We start from the raw sequence: 17,418 nt of genomic DNA on the forward strand, positions 1-17,418 counted from the left end.
TGAAGCCGGATTTCATCCTCTATGGACATCCTTTGGTAAGCAACAAACAAAGAATCATCTCGATTTTTTATATAATTGAATATTTCCATTCTTGTGTGTACTGTTCTATTTTCAAAAATGCCCAACACGAATGCTTCACCCAGTGCACCCCCACTTGAACCCTATAAATTGAGTGAAATTTTTTCAATTGTCCCAGAATATGACGGTGATCAAATTTTTCTTAATACGTTCAAAAGTGCGTGTAATACCGCTTACCGCATGGCAATTCAAGACCAAAGAATTTTACTTATTTTACATATCAAAAACAAACTCAGAGGTAAAGCAGCAGAATTAATAAGTTCTCGCAACCCAGAAACTTGGGAAGAAATCAAAATATTGCTAAACCAATATTTTGGTGATTCTCGAGATTTAGCCTCTTTAATTCAAGACCTGCAGAGAATTTTCTAAATGCCAAATGAGTCTCCTCTTGTTTTTATTAACAGACTCCAAACTCATAATGCAAAAATGCATGCGGCTATACAAAAACAACCGCTCACCGCAGAAGAAAAACAAGCCCAACAAAATCTTATCGAAACCATGACGCTAAACTCGCTATTAGCAGGTTTAGAGCCAACAATCGGACAAATAGTAAGAGCAGGAAATCCACCCTCAATGCTCGAAGCTGTCCAGAGAATTAAGAGAGAATTACAACTCTCTTACTTCCAACAACAGAAACTCAATAAAAATATGAATCTTAACCAACACAAAAAATTACAAAACCTTACACAACAAAAGTTTTGTAATCTCTGTAAACGACAGGGACACCTCCAAACCGAGTGTAGAGTCAGACAGATTCCCCAACAAAATTTTCAAAAACCCATGTTCCAACAAAATCCATCGAGCCAACAAAATTTTCAAAAAACAAATTTTCAAACGCAAGGTGTCAGACCTAATCAACCCGCATCAAATCAAAATCTAAATAGGCCATCGTTAATTAAACAAAACCCAAACCAACAAAGACCATCGGCTATACAACCCAATCCTTATTTCAATCGAACAAACACTCAAAGAGCACATTATCTCAATCAAGGCATAGATAGTTATCAAGAAAATTTTAATGAACTTTCTGAAAACCCCTACGAATACGAAAACTATGCAGCTAGTTTTCCAACATATTAAAATTTTCATGAAAACCCGAACGTTGACTCTGTTGATTACCCGCAAAATCAATTCAATCAGGATTTTCAATTTGGCTCAACAGCAGCAGACCCTCCTCCTATCGACCCAACGTCAGAAATTCAGACCCAAATACAAACATTGAATTTGGATCCCAACCTGAATTTTCCAGAGCAGAAATTCGTATAGAAAAATCATTTATGCTTAATTCAAAAAATTTATATTATATCATGGATGCCACAAAAACATTCAAAATTTTGATAGATAGTGGAGCCGGAATTTCAGTATTTAAACCCAAAACTGTCGAAAAATATAGAAATCGCTCACCAGAAAATGTTATGATTCAAGGAATTGTTGTGGAATTGGCCGCGTTGGTAGTGCGCCCGACTCACGATCAGAAGATCGTGGGTTCGATTCCCGCCTCGACCAGATATTTTTCTCGAGAGAATTTATCTGGTTGAAGCTGGAATGATTCTGCAACCGTGTTAGGAATCACACGTTAAAAGGTAAGACCTCGTTAGTCCTTAGCTCGCACAAGTTCTCAACTTTTGAGAGTTGTCGTTCGTATGGGGGCGACAGCTGATTAACGGAAAAACAGATTTTAAACAGATTTTTTTTTTTTTTTTAAGGTATTACTAACGAAAGAATTCAAATAACCGAATCAGTACTAGTGCCCTTTTCAGACACTGACCCCCACAAAATCTACATACACAATCTTGACATAGACTTTGACGGACTTCTCGGAGCTGATTTTTTGGAACACTATCATTGTGTTATTGATTTTCAAAACAAACAATTAATAACTGATTTCAAAACCATACCCCTTTTCAAAGTGATAGACTCGAATAATGTACCAGATTCTTCCCAAAATTGTCAAAATTCAGAAAAGAAACACCAAGTTACGTTGGACCCGGAAACATCAACCGCAGAACTTGACGATATTTTTGAATACGACCCTGACAATTATGCTTTTGAAAGTAAATTTGACTACTACCAATATTTAAAAGACGAAATTCCAAATACTATAGAAATCGAACCCCGGACAGAAGGAATTTTTAAATTAAAATGTCATCTCTCAAATACTGATGCTATACTGGTAGCTCAGAATAAAGAAAATATTCGTTTGCCAAACGCCTTAGTAAAAGTAAATGAAAAAGGAGAATTTTTCACTTCAATTATAAATTCAAATGCTATACCTAAAGTAGTAGAATTTTATAATCTGGATATTGAACCAATTCAAAATTTTTCCTTGAACCCCATAAACGAAACAAAAATCGAAAAAAAGTATGTAGATAGGGAATTTGAAATAAAAAAACAATTACGATTAGATCATTTGAACGAAGAAGAATCCGAAATAATTACGCAAACTTGCTTGGAATTTTCAGACATCTTTTATTTGGAAGGTGATCGACTCACATTCACAAATGAAATAAAACATTCAATCGACACGAAAGATGCAAAACCGGTCTTTACCAAATCATATCGCTACCCTCAAATTCATAAAGAGGAAGTGAAACGACAGATAAACAAAATGCTAGAAGATGGAATTATACGTCCTTCTATTTCTCCCTGGTCATCTCCAGTGTGGGTTGTACCAAAGAAAATAGATGCATCAGGAAAACAAAAATGGCGTGTAGTTGTCGACTATAGGAAGTTAAATGAACTTACTGTAGATGACAAATACCCTCTTCCAATGATATCGGACCTTCTGGACCAACTTGGCAAATGTCAATACTTCACCACCTTGGACCTTGCTTCTGGTTTCCACCAGATCGAAATCGATGACAAGGACATTCCCAAAACAGCATTTTCGGTAGAAAATGGCCATTACGAATTTCTTAGGATGAGTTTTGGCCTCAAGAATGCTCCATCAACATTTCAAAGGGTGATGGATAACATTCTTCTCGGAATACAGAATGAGCGATGTCTTGTCTATATGGACGACATCATCATTTATTCCCCTACCATTCATGAGCACATTTCCAGACTAAAAGAAGTATTTAAAAGACTCCGCCAAGCCAATCTCAAAATCCAACCAGATAAATGTGAATTTCTTAGAAAGGAAGTAACATATCTTGGACACGTAATAACCAAAGACGGAGTAAAACCAAATCCCGACAAAGTCGATTGTATAATAAATTTCCCAGAACCTCAAAACCAGAAAAGTATAAAATCATTCCTCGGATTAGCCGGATATTATAGAAAATTTATCCCAAATTTTGCTAAAATATCAAAACCCCTCACGAAACTACTTCAAAAAGACACACCTTTCATTTTTAATGATGAATGTAGAAAATCATTCGAAGAATTAAAACAAGCACTTGTTTCAACCCCAATTCTAATATACCCAAATTTTGAAGACACATTTCTTTTAACTACAGATGCAAGCGCATACGCTATCGGAGCCGTATTATCCCAAGGCCCTATTGGCAAGGACCTACCTATTGCATACGCATCGCGAACTCTCTGTTCCGCAGAATCAAAGTATTCCACGATTGAACGAGAGCTATTGGCAATAGTATGGGCAGTCAAGCATTTTAGGCCCTACCTTTTCGGTAGAAAATTTAAACTAATCACGGACCATAGACCCCTAACTTGGCTATTTTCCATAAAAGATCCAGGAAGTAGACTCGCAAGATGGCGTTTAAAGCTTGAAGAATACGACTATGAAATTATATATAAACCCGGAAGAATAAATAAAAACGCTGACGCACTTTCAAGAATCAAAGTTGATTCCACAAAAGCTTGTCTCGTTTTTAATACACAATTAATACCTTCAGGTACCTTCATTTTGCCAACAAATGAAGAACTAGATCTTGAAATAATCCAAGACCCGGTACAAAAACCAGAAGAATCCGAAGGAAACCCTGAAAACCCTGAAAACATTGAAAACCCTGAAAACTTCGAAAACCGTGAAGGCGATCAATCAGAATATACACCAGAACATATAACCGAAGAGTTCACAACATTCGTAAATTTATACAAAACAACATCTCTGATTGATTATTCAAAAGTCGAGTATTCCAATTGCCAATTTCTCGATAAAGAAAATAAAAACATTCTAATATTCCCTAGACAAAAGGAATTGAAAGACTTTCACTATAAAATCTTTGAGGATATTCTCGAAGAAGATTACGAATTCAGAAATCTCAAAATAAATATTGTATCAAGCAAAACAATAAAAAACAGAAAATATTATATAGTTCCTCTCACTTATGATCCAGAATCGGTGATTGAACACTTGTTTCTCACCCTGTATAGAAGTCAAAATGATTTAGATCCCTCTAAAGTATATTGCATTGAAACTAATCCTGAACTTCCCATTTTAGAAATTCTATGTTTCATTTTTGCTCAAAAAGATATAAAATTCAAAATATGCAATAACATCATTACCACTCCGGATAAAGATCAAATCCCGATCATAATTGATCAAAATCATAACGGAAAAAGTAATTTACATCGAGGTATCAATGAAACAATTCGTAGAATACGTGAAAGCTTGTGATGTTTGTCAAAAAACAAAAATCTGTCGAAAAAATTTAAACAACCCATTAGTCATAACCGAAACGCCTAAAACAGCTTTCGAAAGAATAAACATCGACGTAGTTGAAATCCCAACGAAAAATTACGCATTGAGTATACGCGACGAACTGACAAAATTCACACAAGTGTATCCAATCCCAGACAAAACAGCAAAAAATATTTCAGATACTCTACTTTTATTTTTCCAGCACTATGGAACCCCCTTACGAATCCATTGTGATTACGGTCGAGAATTCGATAATGCCCTTCTAAGAGACCTTTGTACCCTTTTTGATATAAAGCTAACATATTCTAGTGTCAATCATCCCCAATCCAACGGATCTGTGGAAAGATTCCATGCAACATTATTAGAACTGATTAGAGCCCATCTGGCTGAACACCCAGATGATCACCCTTTTAATGTATTACCATTCGCGGTAATATGTTATAATAACTCTGAGAACAAATCTCATGGATTTACACCCCATGAATTAGTTTTCGGACACACGGCAAGCAGGCCTCCAGAAAAACTATATAATCAAGAACAACTTATTACAAAATACGTGAGAGACCTAAATAATAGACTCTCTCATTATTACAAAGTCGCACGAGAAAAAATCGAAAGGAAAAAGGAGAAAGCTAAAATCCGTTTCGACAGAAATATTTCTGGAGAAAAACCCAATTACAAAGTAGGCGATAAAGTTTACGTTAAAGAATCGCAAATAAAAGACAAATTGCAAAATAAATTCAACGGCCCATTCATAATTGAACAACTCTTTCAAAACTCAGCAATACTCCTAAATGTGCAAACAAATCAAAGAACAAAAGTGAACTTTGATAGGATGAAACCGTATACTGAAAATTAAATTTATTTTCAGGTCACTCCTACTGCTCGGAACAGTAGCGTTCCCTGTAACCAGTCCATACAAAATCGAAACAATCAACAATACCATAGGCGTATATTATCATGAAAAAGGTAATATTATTCTTACGAACGACAAATGGACGCTACTCGTCAGTAAAAACATTTCCCAAATCAAAGAAGCCTTTGATAACAACGTTAAGATTCTAGATTCATTAATCGGCATGACCTCGATTTACGGTCAGAGCATGAGCACATTTCGCTCTGAAGTCAAAACGCACACCGGGCTTATCTTACAACTAGCTCAAGCGTTGAGAGATAAGTTTCGTGAAATTGCAATGGATGCAAAACACCCTAGACGAAATAAACGTGGTCTCATAAATGGCATTGGATCTATTTTTAAATCAATTACTGGAAATCTTGACGCTTCAGATGGCGAATTTTATACAAACTCAATAAACAGGCTAAATAACGATGAACATCAATTAGAGAATTTATTAAAAAATCAAATATCCGTTACTACTTCTGTAATTCAAAATTTCAATACAACAATAAGAAAACTGCAAATTGATGAAAAAACATTTAATGAAGACATTCGAGTAATAGAAAGGTCAATAACAGAACTGAACGACAGAATAGCACAAGTGGAAGCAAAATTGAAATTTATAGAAATTTGTGAAAAACTTATGGAAAGCTTTTTATTTATTCAAGAAAACGTTGATGACGCCTTGGATTCAATCACATTTGCAAGATTGAATATTATTCACTCGTCAATCATAACACCTGATCATTTAATAAATGCACTACTAGAAATTTCTCAAAATTTAAGAAGAAATAACCTTCCTCTCCAACCAAAATTGGACAAAATAGCTCAATATCTCGAAATAATCGAACTAGAAGCTTTTCAAACTGAGCACAACCTAATATTTGTACTCAAAATCCCATTGACTGAACCTCCAATTTATACCCTATATCATGTGTACCCCATTCCAATATTTGATGATAGAACAGGGCTACATCATATTTTGCAAATTTCACAACAATATATCGCGAAAGACGATGACTCTTTAATGTTCATACCAATCACGGATATGAGTGCGTGTAAGACATTGACATTCCAAACTAAACTGTGTTACAATATGTTCGCATATCCGATTGACCAAAACTCAATTTGTGAAGCCCAAATTTTCAAGTACACGAAAAACGTTCCAACCAACTGTCAGAGCTCCTTATTTTTCAGTCAGAATTATAAGGTGCACAAAATTGAAACGAACCTATGGCTAGTGATACTCTCGGAACCTTTACAAGTGACTATAAATTGTCCCGAAAAGAAAGTGAAAACGGAATTAATAAATAAAAACTCTCTCATAACCCTTGAAACGGAATGCAGTGCCTTTATTGGAATAACAAAAATTCAAGCTGATTCCAGATTTTCGAAATATTCAAATATCTCGTATGGATCACATCCAGTCTTAATACCATACGAATGTTGCAATAACCTACCGGACAAATCAAGTATTCCAAAACTGAAGCCATTGAAATTGAACGATTTGAATGTCGATGATTTGGAAATTGCCAAACACAAACTTGATTCATATTCTAAAACCTTGGATGATTTAATAAATCAACCATATGTAACCAAACATATTTCTTGGTTTACATACTTCACCATTACGCTAATTATTGTGCTAATAATTCTGTACACCTTTTGTAAATGCAGAAGAAGACGTCGCAGCAGCCTAGCAATTGCAGATGTCAACAACCCACCACCGCCTCCAAGACCCTTCAGGCCTTTTAAGCGTTTTACAAGTATGTTCCCAAGAAGAAGACCTAGCCTCCAAGATGAGATTCCCGAGGACGAGGAAATCACATTAGACGATTACTAATATATTTTTTATACTTTACAGCCCAAAAGTTGCTTCATAAGGAACCAACTTTTTTTGGTAAAGGGGAGTTGTTATATGCCCATGGCTGACCTCTACCATTCATCTCCAAGGTGACCATCTCAAGAGCATAGCTGAATCAACATCCGGCACCTACGCAGTTCCAGAAAGATCCCAGGCGCCGTTTACTGTTCTTTGTTCACCCAGACGCTTACTTCATGATATTTTTTCATATAAAAAACGTCCTGCGTGGCGTAATAGTTTAGTTGTATTCTAGTTGTCATACTGTTACTACTCAACTCTGGGGATACAGATCTGTTTCCCCTGTTCAATAAATATTAATTTTTAAAAAGTTATTTTTCTCAAGTGAGTTATAACATGTATTTCTCGGAGATGAGGCATTTCCGTTGTGTAAGCATATTATGAAGCCATTCTCAGGAACCCATCAGAAAGGATCGATGGAAAGAATATTAAATTATCGTCTTAGCCGAGCGAGAAGAATTGTAGAAAATGTCTTTGGAATCTCTTCTGCCGTATTTCGAATATTACGAAAGCCTATGCTTTTAGAGCCCGAAAAGGCAGAACTTGTCGTAATGACTATTGTTTTGCTTCACAACTTTTTAAGAAGAAACAAACAGTCTCGGACGTTGTATAATCCCACGGGAACCTTCGATGCTGACATAGATGGCCAATTTGTACCAGGCAATTGGAGAGAAACACTAAATGAAAAAATGTCATCGCTGATCCCTATTAGAACTTTGCCCCGAAAATCACCTAAAGAAGCACAGGACACTCAAAAAGAATTTGCTGCATACTTTACTAGCAATGGTCGTATTTGTTGGCAAGACCAGTATGCATAAATTCAAGTTAGGACACAGTAGTGACTCACCCTGTAAAAGAATCATATATAACTAATAAAATACTTACGCATTCTGTCTCTGTATCAATTGTTTCTCTTGGTTCATCTTTATCAAGTAAGTAATGCATTCTTTTGAATGCATACCATTTCGATATATACACATCTTTCTGACCTTCGAAACAATGCATTTATTTTTATAAAGTACCTTCAAAATCAGGATATTTACTAACCTATGCCTGTCCCAAAACTTTTTTTTCCTTTTGCTTTTTCCCTCCGAAATGACCCTAGAAGACTATTCATTTTCTGTTTCGCTTCATGTTCTTCCACTTTTAAGTTATACGCAATATGTTCCCATGCATCTGATTTTTTGTTCCTTGAGAAGTGCTCCGGATGTTTGGTATTCCATAAAATCGGATATTTCTCATATTCATCTATTAATTGGAGCGCCTTTTCATTGTCCCACTCCATATTTTATAAAAGACTATGCGCGAACAAGCTTTCATGACCAAAACACCGTCCACACTGAGCACGAGTTTCCTTTGATGTACCGACAAGCGACGGATAGTATTCGTGCGGGAACGCGCTTACGCACACAACATTTTTGAGTGGTACTGACTTGAGCAAATTTGCGCGCACAGCGTTCGTGTTCGCAAATTTGCTCAAGTCAGTACGCACCTTAAGGTGCAACTCATTTGAAGTTAAGAGACCAATAAAAGTTAAGAGTCCCTTTGTTAACCCATTTATGCCCAGAACTATTTATTTCTTCTAATCTTTACAAATCTCACATATTATGGTTAAATGGCATTCAATTGAAGAAGTAACTATCGAAAAACGAATTTCAGTGAGGAAATTTAGTGTTTTGATATGGGTCGTTTTTGACCCACTTGGGCAAATAAGTATCCTATATGCAATGCACACATAAAAACAAGCAGAACTTTGTGTTTTGCATGTCTATAAAATTGAAAACTTTCAGATGAAAACAAACAAATAAAATATCATCCAAACACTTTTATTTTCTATGAAAATCTAAAAAACATTTATCATATAGCGCAACTTCACACCGGTCACAAGCTTTAGTGGTTTTGTTTTTACAATGAGCACATCTTAGTCTAGTCTGTCCACTCAAAATAAGATGTTGCCCATGCCTCCGAGCTGCTGGACTAACAAGAATAGGCTTTGGGCCGGTTGATAAGGGAGGTTTTCCATACTTTTGCAGTATAGATAATACAATAGATCTTCGGAATTCCAGATTATCAATTTTTTTTCCAAATTTCCGAGCCAGTATCTATGCATTATTTATGGACACATCAAACATCCAGAATAAAATGGGAATATACCACTTCTTGCCTCGAAATCCTATGCGATAGTTTGCAACATTGTTGTCCATTTGGTCCACACCACCCATAAACCTGTTGTAACAATGTATCACGTTTGGCTGAGGTATTTCAACTTTCTGTTTCTCTTTTGCTGAATATCTAACAGCTTGACGGATCGGTGCTACGCCATATTCATTCGACAGCATTGTGACAACATTGTTGTCTTTCCAACGGACACAAACAATATTCTCATCTTTGTCAACGGCATTGTCAAATACACCCCTAGCCCTTTTTTTCATTAGTGAAGAATTTTGAAGGGGGCATTTATCGGTACGGTTTTCTCGCACTGTACCCGTTGCGGCAAAACCCATTTCTCCCAATTTGCTGATAAGAGTGGCACTCGTGAAGAAATTATCAAAAAATAATGAAAATTCCAAATCAGGAAAATGACTGCAATAATTTGGCAAAGTTTGTTACCACAGATTCACCTAGTCCAAGTTTTTCGCCAGTCTGTTGAGAATTTCGTCCTTGGTATACATCGAAATTGACACAATATCCTGATGGAGTTGCCAAAACCCATGCTTTGTAACCGAAACGGATTGGCTTTCCTCTAATGAATTGTTTACACCCGTTCCGGCCAAAATACGGGATCATGGATTCGTCGATAGACATACAAGAACTTACAGGAGCATATTTGATAAAATTTTGGTTCATTTTTTCAATCAAAGGACGTAACTTAGCCATTTTGTCATTCTGTGCTAAGTTGTTATTATCGGCTGCGTGTAAAAATCTAAATATTTCTTCAAATCGATTTCTTCTAATAGAATTATAAACCAAAACATTTCTGGTGTCATCTCGTCCTTCCCAAAACATGCGACGTCTGGGAACGGGAACGTAACCACTTACATAAAGGATTGCAATAAAAACAAGCATCTCGTCGTTGCCGATTTCCAATATACAATTTTTGCTGCCTGCATATAGGACGCTATTTTTTACAAGAAATTCCAATATTTCCGGATTCAAGAAAAGCTCTATAAATTCCAGAGGCTCAGATGTATCGCCTAATGTCAACACAGGTAAAAGTTCGATATTTGTTTGTTTTGTTTTATTTCCATTCAAGTCCCCTTTGACCCATTGTCGATTTTTTCGTGACTTTTTCTGCCTTCCTTCAGGATCTCTTACGTTACTGTCTTCATCACTGTTACCATTTTCTTCTTCTATATTGGTTTCCGCTTGCGCTTGAAGCTGCATTGAATTTAGTCTGTTAGGGTCATTACAGTCTTCATCCCCTGAGTCTTCATTACTGTCAAATCCATTATCATCTGGAGGAGTTATATAGATTGTATCTGGAACAGGATCACCTTCGGAAAGTTGTTCTATTTCATCTAACAACTCAGCCGTCGTCAGTGGTTTCTTCCTAAAATAGGAAAATGTATATCATATCTGCCCAACGGGTCAATAACGACCCAAGCAATTTTTTATGCATTTATTTTTCAAACGAGCTAACCTAACCACAAAACAAATATTACTTCGTACAATGTGAAACGAGTATAATAAATAATTTGAAAAACAATAAAATCGATACTCAAATAAGCAACTTACCAGTACCATTTGTTATCCATGTCACACTGCACTATTTTGTCGACTAAACTTATGACGAATACCAAAAAACCTAACCCTCAGCACGTTCTGCAATATTATACTTAAGATGTTTATTATTTTGTCTACTGAATGCAAAAGTAGGCAATACCTTAAACATGCACGTGTATAACTGATAACCTAATTTAAGGACTGGGTCGTTTTCGACCCGTTGGGCATAAATGGGTTAATGGTGCCATAAGAAAAAGTTGGTGCAATCGGCTGTAAATGGAATTTTAATGTTTCAGGTTAGGAAACTACTAAATGTGGATTGATGAAATATTTATAAAATGAATTTAGATTTTATGAACACTGACTGGTAGGTACTATAAACAGAATGTTTTTTGTGGGTAACCAATAAAGTACTTTTATTATTATTATTATTTTCAGATTACAAATTAAAATATCAACTCTAAAACATATAAAACGATGGAGTATAAAAATAGAAGTTCTCAAAATTTAAGACATCTTTTCAAATTTCTTCAACATCAACTGGTCCACCCGTAACTAAATCTTCGGCTGATGAGTTTTCCTTTAGATTCTGCCAGAAAACTCTGCGGTTTTCTGGCATCAATGGCACCAATTTATTATTAATCTCCTCCTTCTTGCTTTGAGGGATACCCCTTGGTTCATTTATAATTTGATTAATTGGGCGTCTTAAATCAAACCTTTTTGGTAGGAAGTCTAGTTCAATGTAATTCACGTCGTACATCTGTTTGTAATATAATGTTCTTGATCCCCTTTTGAATTGAGCTTCAATGACTGTATTCAGGATCCTCGTCGTTTTTTACCTGTGCCTGTCGTTTCTTTTTTTCCCATTTATAGATGTCATGGGCAGGTTGTATTTCAAAAATTCGAATATTTTTTCTGGATGTTTCTAGAACATTTCTGTAGTCGTCAAAGTCATATACATTACGTGCCCTACTAAGAGCTCTCTCTATTAGTCGGGGAGCTGGCTACATAAAACAGGATCGATAAGGTACACGAAGTTTGAGCTTGGATACGGGGGGCCCGTAATTAGTATATCACCAAACGGCATTTCTGGCACTTTGTACAGGTCGGATATGAAAATGCTAGCCGGTTTTCCCGGGCGAAAAAATGGGCTGGAAAACCTCATATGGTACACGAGTGAAAACTCTTGGATCGTGGGGTCCGAACTTCAAATAAGAACGCTTTAATAACGACAGAAGTTTTGGAGGTCGGAAAAGCCTCGCCAGAAGTGACCGAAAGTGGCGGAAAATTCGTCCGAAAAACCCGATATGGTACACGAGTGAAACCTTATGGAACGTGAGGCCGGACTCTCAACTAGTAGCGGTGTAATAGCGCCAGAAGTTTTGCAGGTCGGGAAACCCTCGCCAGAAGCGACCGAAAGTGCCGGAAAATTCATCTGAAAAACCTCATGTGGTACACGCGTCAAACTTTTTTACTTGACTTTTGGGGTCTTAACTAAGAGTGGTGCAATAACGCCAGAAGTTTTGCAGGTCGGAAAACCTCCGAAAAAAATAAGGAAAATCGACGTACTTGTGAAAATGAAAATTTTTCGCTTTCGGCTCAAATGAACATTATTTTTGTTGGCTTCATTGAAACTATGTGTTTGCGCTTCCCAAAATAAAAAAAAATCATTAGAAAACGATGACAACTCGCTGAAATACAATCTTTTTTTTTCGCGCGCGTGATTTCATGCCGCTTACTCATTTTCGGCCGGTTCGCGTCGCCACCGCCAACTCCGCCGCCGCGAAAATGGGCTTCTAATTTTTTTTTGTAAATTTATTTACAGCGCTAATTGTTAACCGATTTTCATGAACTTTTTTTTAAAATGTCTGGGAACAGTAGTACCTTTGCGAAAAGTAATTCAGTAATGTTTATCGGCTCATGGTACCCCATGAAACTTAGAAGAACGTTGGGGTAAGATGATGCTCGCTTCTCAGAAATGCGTTCGCTCATTTAACGCGCCCATTTCATTTTTAATTCATTCCGACTTTTTTTGCATGCAATATAATAATAAAAGGATTCGATTTGAGCTGTATAAACAATATATATAATTAAAGAAGATTTATTAACATAGAAATTGTGAATAATGTAGATTTAACACTCATAATTAAATATAATTTTTCATTCAATTATCGTAATCATCCCCCTCGTCTTCCAAATCATCATCGCTTTCGTCAGTGTCGCTCTCTTCGCGTAATTGATTATTTTCGCTAATCATCTTCTCATCTTCACATACAGGTGGCTCATCTAGAAAACACCAATAAATAAATTAATAAATCTGTCGTTAATCGATAAATCAAAATACAAAATGAAATCGTGTACCCTCATTTTCTGCGACTTCATTTAGGATAACATCCTTAATAGTCGCTGGCCACTGGTCACCATCAAACCAATGGAACTCGTAGGTAGAATTCTCCTTTTTCCAGCCATATTCTTGAGGTGTCAGTTCTGTCGGAATTACCTGTTCCGCGTTTCCCCATACCGGAGCTATATATTGAGTTCGCAAGAAATGTTGATACAGTTCTCTTTGGCAAGGTGGCATAATTGTGGAATCAATGCTTTTGGAACTTAATTTTTCAAAACATTCGTCGGTATTTTTAAAATCAAATTTGGCCATAAATAATGCATTTCGAGCTGCATTAACTGTAACTATGCTTTTAGCTTGGGAGTACATGCAACATACAAAATTTTCGATTACAGAAAAAACACTGTCAATATCCATATTCTTGTCAGTCATATTAGCAAATGCGACTTGAAATGCGCTCGATTTACACAATAGATTATACGGTCTTTTCTTGGCCTTCCTAAAGAAAGACGGGTTATAATCGCACCCCGTAAAAGCGTGAAAAGCCGGAAGTGCCTTGCATAATTGAATTCCTAATTCATCATGTACGCTAGTCACGTCAATGAGACTCATATTGTTGTGTCACCTCACAAACCACAAGAGGGGACTAAATCATCTGTCGGTAACAAATAAGACAGATGGGTATCCGCGGCTAAGCTAAACAGTGGAGACGGGAGTGGGTTAAACAACTTAGCAAATTTCAAATAGATCTTAATGGGCGCCAGGTAAATTTAATCCTCCAGATACCCTAAGTAACTCACGATATCAATAACTTACCAATTAATATTGGAAATAAAAGATAAAAATCCCCAATATGATTTATTCAGTAATCCTAACTTACATGGATTAGCCAACAACGCTTCTAAGACAACAATGCAATATTCACACTACTACGCGATGTTCAAATGTCCATACAAGAGCGCGGTGTATCTAACCACGAATTCAATCAGCCATAAATTACGGTAGTAACGACGCTCAAAAAAAACTACAATACGTCGAGTAAAACTACCACGAAAATTGAGTAGGTGAAATCGTAAATACTAGTATCGGATGGTAAGACAAACTCGTTTGCGTCGCGTGAGCTCAGGCGTAGGCGCATCGGTGTCAATCAGCAATCGTGAAAGGAATAATATACCTCAATTTCCGTTTCACAAATATCTATGTCAATCAGGTATCAATAACAAACTCTTAATCAATAAACGATAAACAAACACTATATCAACAGGTATCAATAAACATAAGGGCAACAATTATTCAAATATCTCAGTATATCACAAATATTCAATTAAATCAATTATAACTTGCGTGCTCCTTTTGGGCCACCCGGTATATGGTGTTAGGCTACCCTGTAGTATGGCGGAGATGGATCACCCTGTAGCACCGGAGATGGATCACCCTGTAGCACCACCAAGATAGATCACCCTGTAGCACCGGTGGATCACCCTGTAGTACGGCGGAGATGGATCACCCTGTAGCACCACCAAGATAGATCACCCTGTAGGGCACGACAAGCTGGACCAGTAATGGATCACCAAATAAGATCCAGAAAGAAAATAAAGGAAAACAGGAACCCTTGACGAAGACAAAAAAAAAACAGGAAGAAAAGCAGGAAGAAAAACAGGAAGGAAAACAGGAAGAAAAAAAACAGGAAAAGAAGAGCAGGAAGAAAAACCCTACGGAAGAAAATTCTCAATCAGAATCAGATGAAACAAGGTGAGATTCAACCCCCATTCAATAGGACTATTTGACTAATCAATACCCCTGGTATATTTTCATCAAGCAAAGTAGCAAGATAACAAGAGTATATTTTTGGGTGCCCTGTATAACCATATGATCCGTAAAAATCAAGAAAATTGAATGAGTGTTGAAACCTCTCTTCAATACTAATATTCCGTTGAGATATAACGATGGAACCAGAAATTACTAAAATCATTTAAAACACATTTAATGGTAAAATTCTTACCCTGGCCAAGGGGTTTTCTATACGATTCTTCGTGTGCGGTGTTCTGCACGGAAGTCCTGCTGGGACTTGATGAGTGACTGAGGGCCTTCTGTTTCTTATGAATCTAGAGACGAGAAACGAAGGTTGTAGAATTGAAGAAGTGATATCATAGCTAAGATCACATGAGAGATGCGACAGTGATTCAGACATACCTAATTTCGGAAATCCTTCCACCTGGCACGAGTTCGGTATCCACCACAAATCCTCAAAAGAGCTTAAGTTTCCGACTGCAAATATCCACACCAAAATGACCAATCAGTCTTCCACTATACAATCCTGACTTGTAGAAATAATCCCCGTGAAGGATGGCACAAATACAACCAAATATATCCTACAATCAGTCTGATGATACCCTTTGAACTCCGAACCAAGCTCACCGAAGGCTAACTTCCAAATACTAAGAGAATGCCACATCTGACAGCTAACCAGTTGTTGCCACAGTGCATCCAATCTACACTACAAGCACCAAGGGGGCGCTGTGCACAACATCATAAATCTAACAATTCCTCCACAGCCACTTGATACATCATCAACAAGTCCATGACCCATCAAAACTCCTTCTCAAAGCAATGCAACCCTAAAACAACCCTTGACAACTTGAGTAACCGATCAATCCCTCACCCGTGAACAACTGTAGAACTAGTTCGGGGTAAGTCGACGGAACGACACTACGAAAGTTCGGCAGATGTCAACCAACAGCTGTCTCTTAACCTTGTTTACGAATATTTACAAAATATATTGTTCCAACCTATTTTCAACTATTTACCAATCCTTATTCATGCGATGGAATAGAAACATACAAGGTAAGTCGCCACATCCTTCCCTTTCAGTACAAATATTAGAGCATTCGTATTATTCAGATTATTTACCGAAAATATCAAACAGTATTCAGAAACCAGAGCTAACTAATATTGTTTTTCAGGCGATATGGCTCTAATATGTAGTAATCCTTCTGGAAGTGATGAATAACAATCTATGCAAGAAATATTCTCGGAAAGGTATAGAGAATAAGGCAGGCAACGGCTGAAAAATGATAGGCGAAGTAAACTGAGAAACAAACAATAACAACTATTTCAACCTAGCGAGGAATTTCGGATCTCCAACGTCGATTGGCAATAGGAGAATGCGTAAGTACTGGTCAAAGCAGTTAGTCAGGGAGCATACATTTATTCTTGTACATTTCAGGTATGGTTTTCTATGGAACGGAAGATTCCCATTACTATGATGTTAAATGAATAAAATGAACTTGTAACTGAATTACATTGTTAATATCCTCTGAATAAAGATCTTAAAAGGTAAGGTAGTGTTTTTGAAAGGTCACATAAGAGCAGTCTGTGACGAAAAGTTCGTCATCAATAAATGACAATTCTGTCGATTCCATAGTAAATAAACGAACAATATCTACAATATTTACAAGTAAATTTAGACCGTTACAATTCCCCCCTTGCCTCAAGAAAATTTACTAGCGTAAATTTTCATCAGCGCTAGCTGACTTTAGGTCTTTCGCATTCCATATTCCCTTATAATTACCGTCTTCATCTCTTAATTCATATGTCCACGGGGATACCCTTTTTTTAATATAAAAAGGCCCGACAAATCTTGGCGCTAGCTTAGCACTAAAATATTTGTCCGCCTCCGATACCACAAAATTCTTCCTCCAAACGGGTTGATTTGGCCAAAATTCTTCACTCCTTCTTCGAAGGTTATAAGTTTTTTCATTCTTTCGAGCAGCCACATCTAACCTTTTCCTTATCTCCTCAAAGAGTTTTCTAAATCCTTCAGGCCTCGAATCTTCAGCAGGTTCACTATCAACCAATAGATTTTTCCTCCGAGAGATCTCCTCTCC

Source organism: Leptinotarsa decemlineata, unplaced genomic scaffold, assembly GCF_025532065.1.
Source record: "Leptinotarsa decemlineata unplaced genomic scaffold, Ldec_3_MD MMD2_P_RNA_scaffold_14, whole genome shotgun sequence".
NCBI classification, from domain to species: domain Eukaryota; kingdom Metazoa; phylum Arthropoda; class Insecta; order Coleoptera; family Chrysomelidae; genus Leptinotarsa; species Leptinotarsa decemlineata.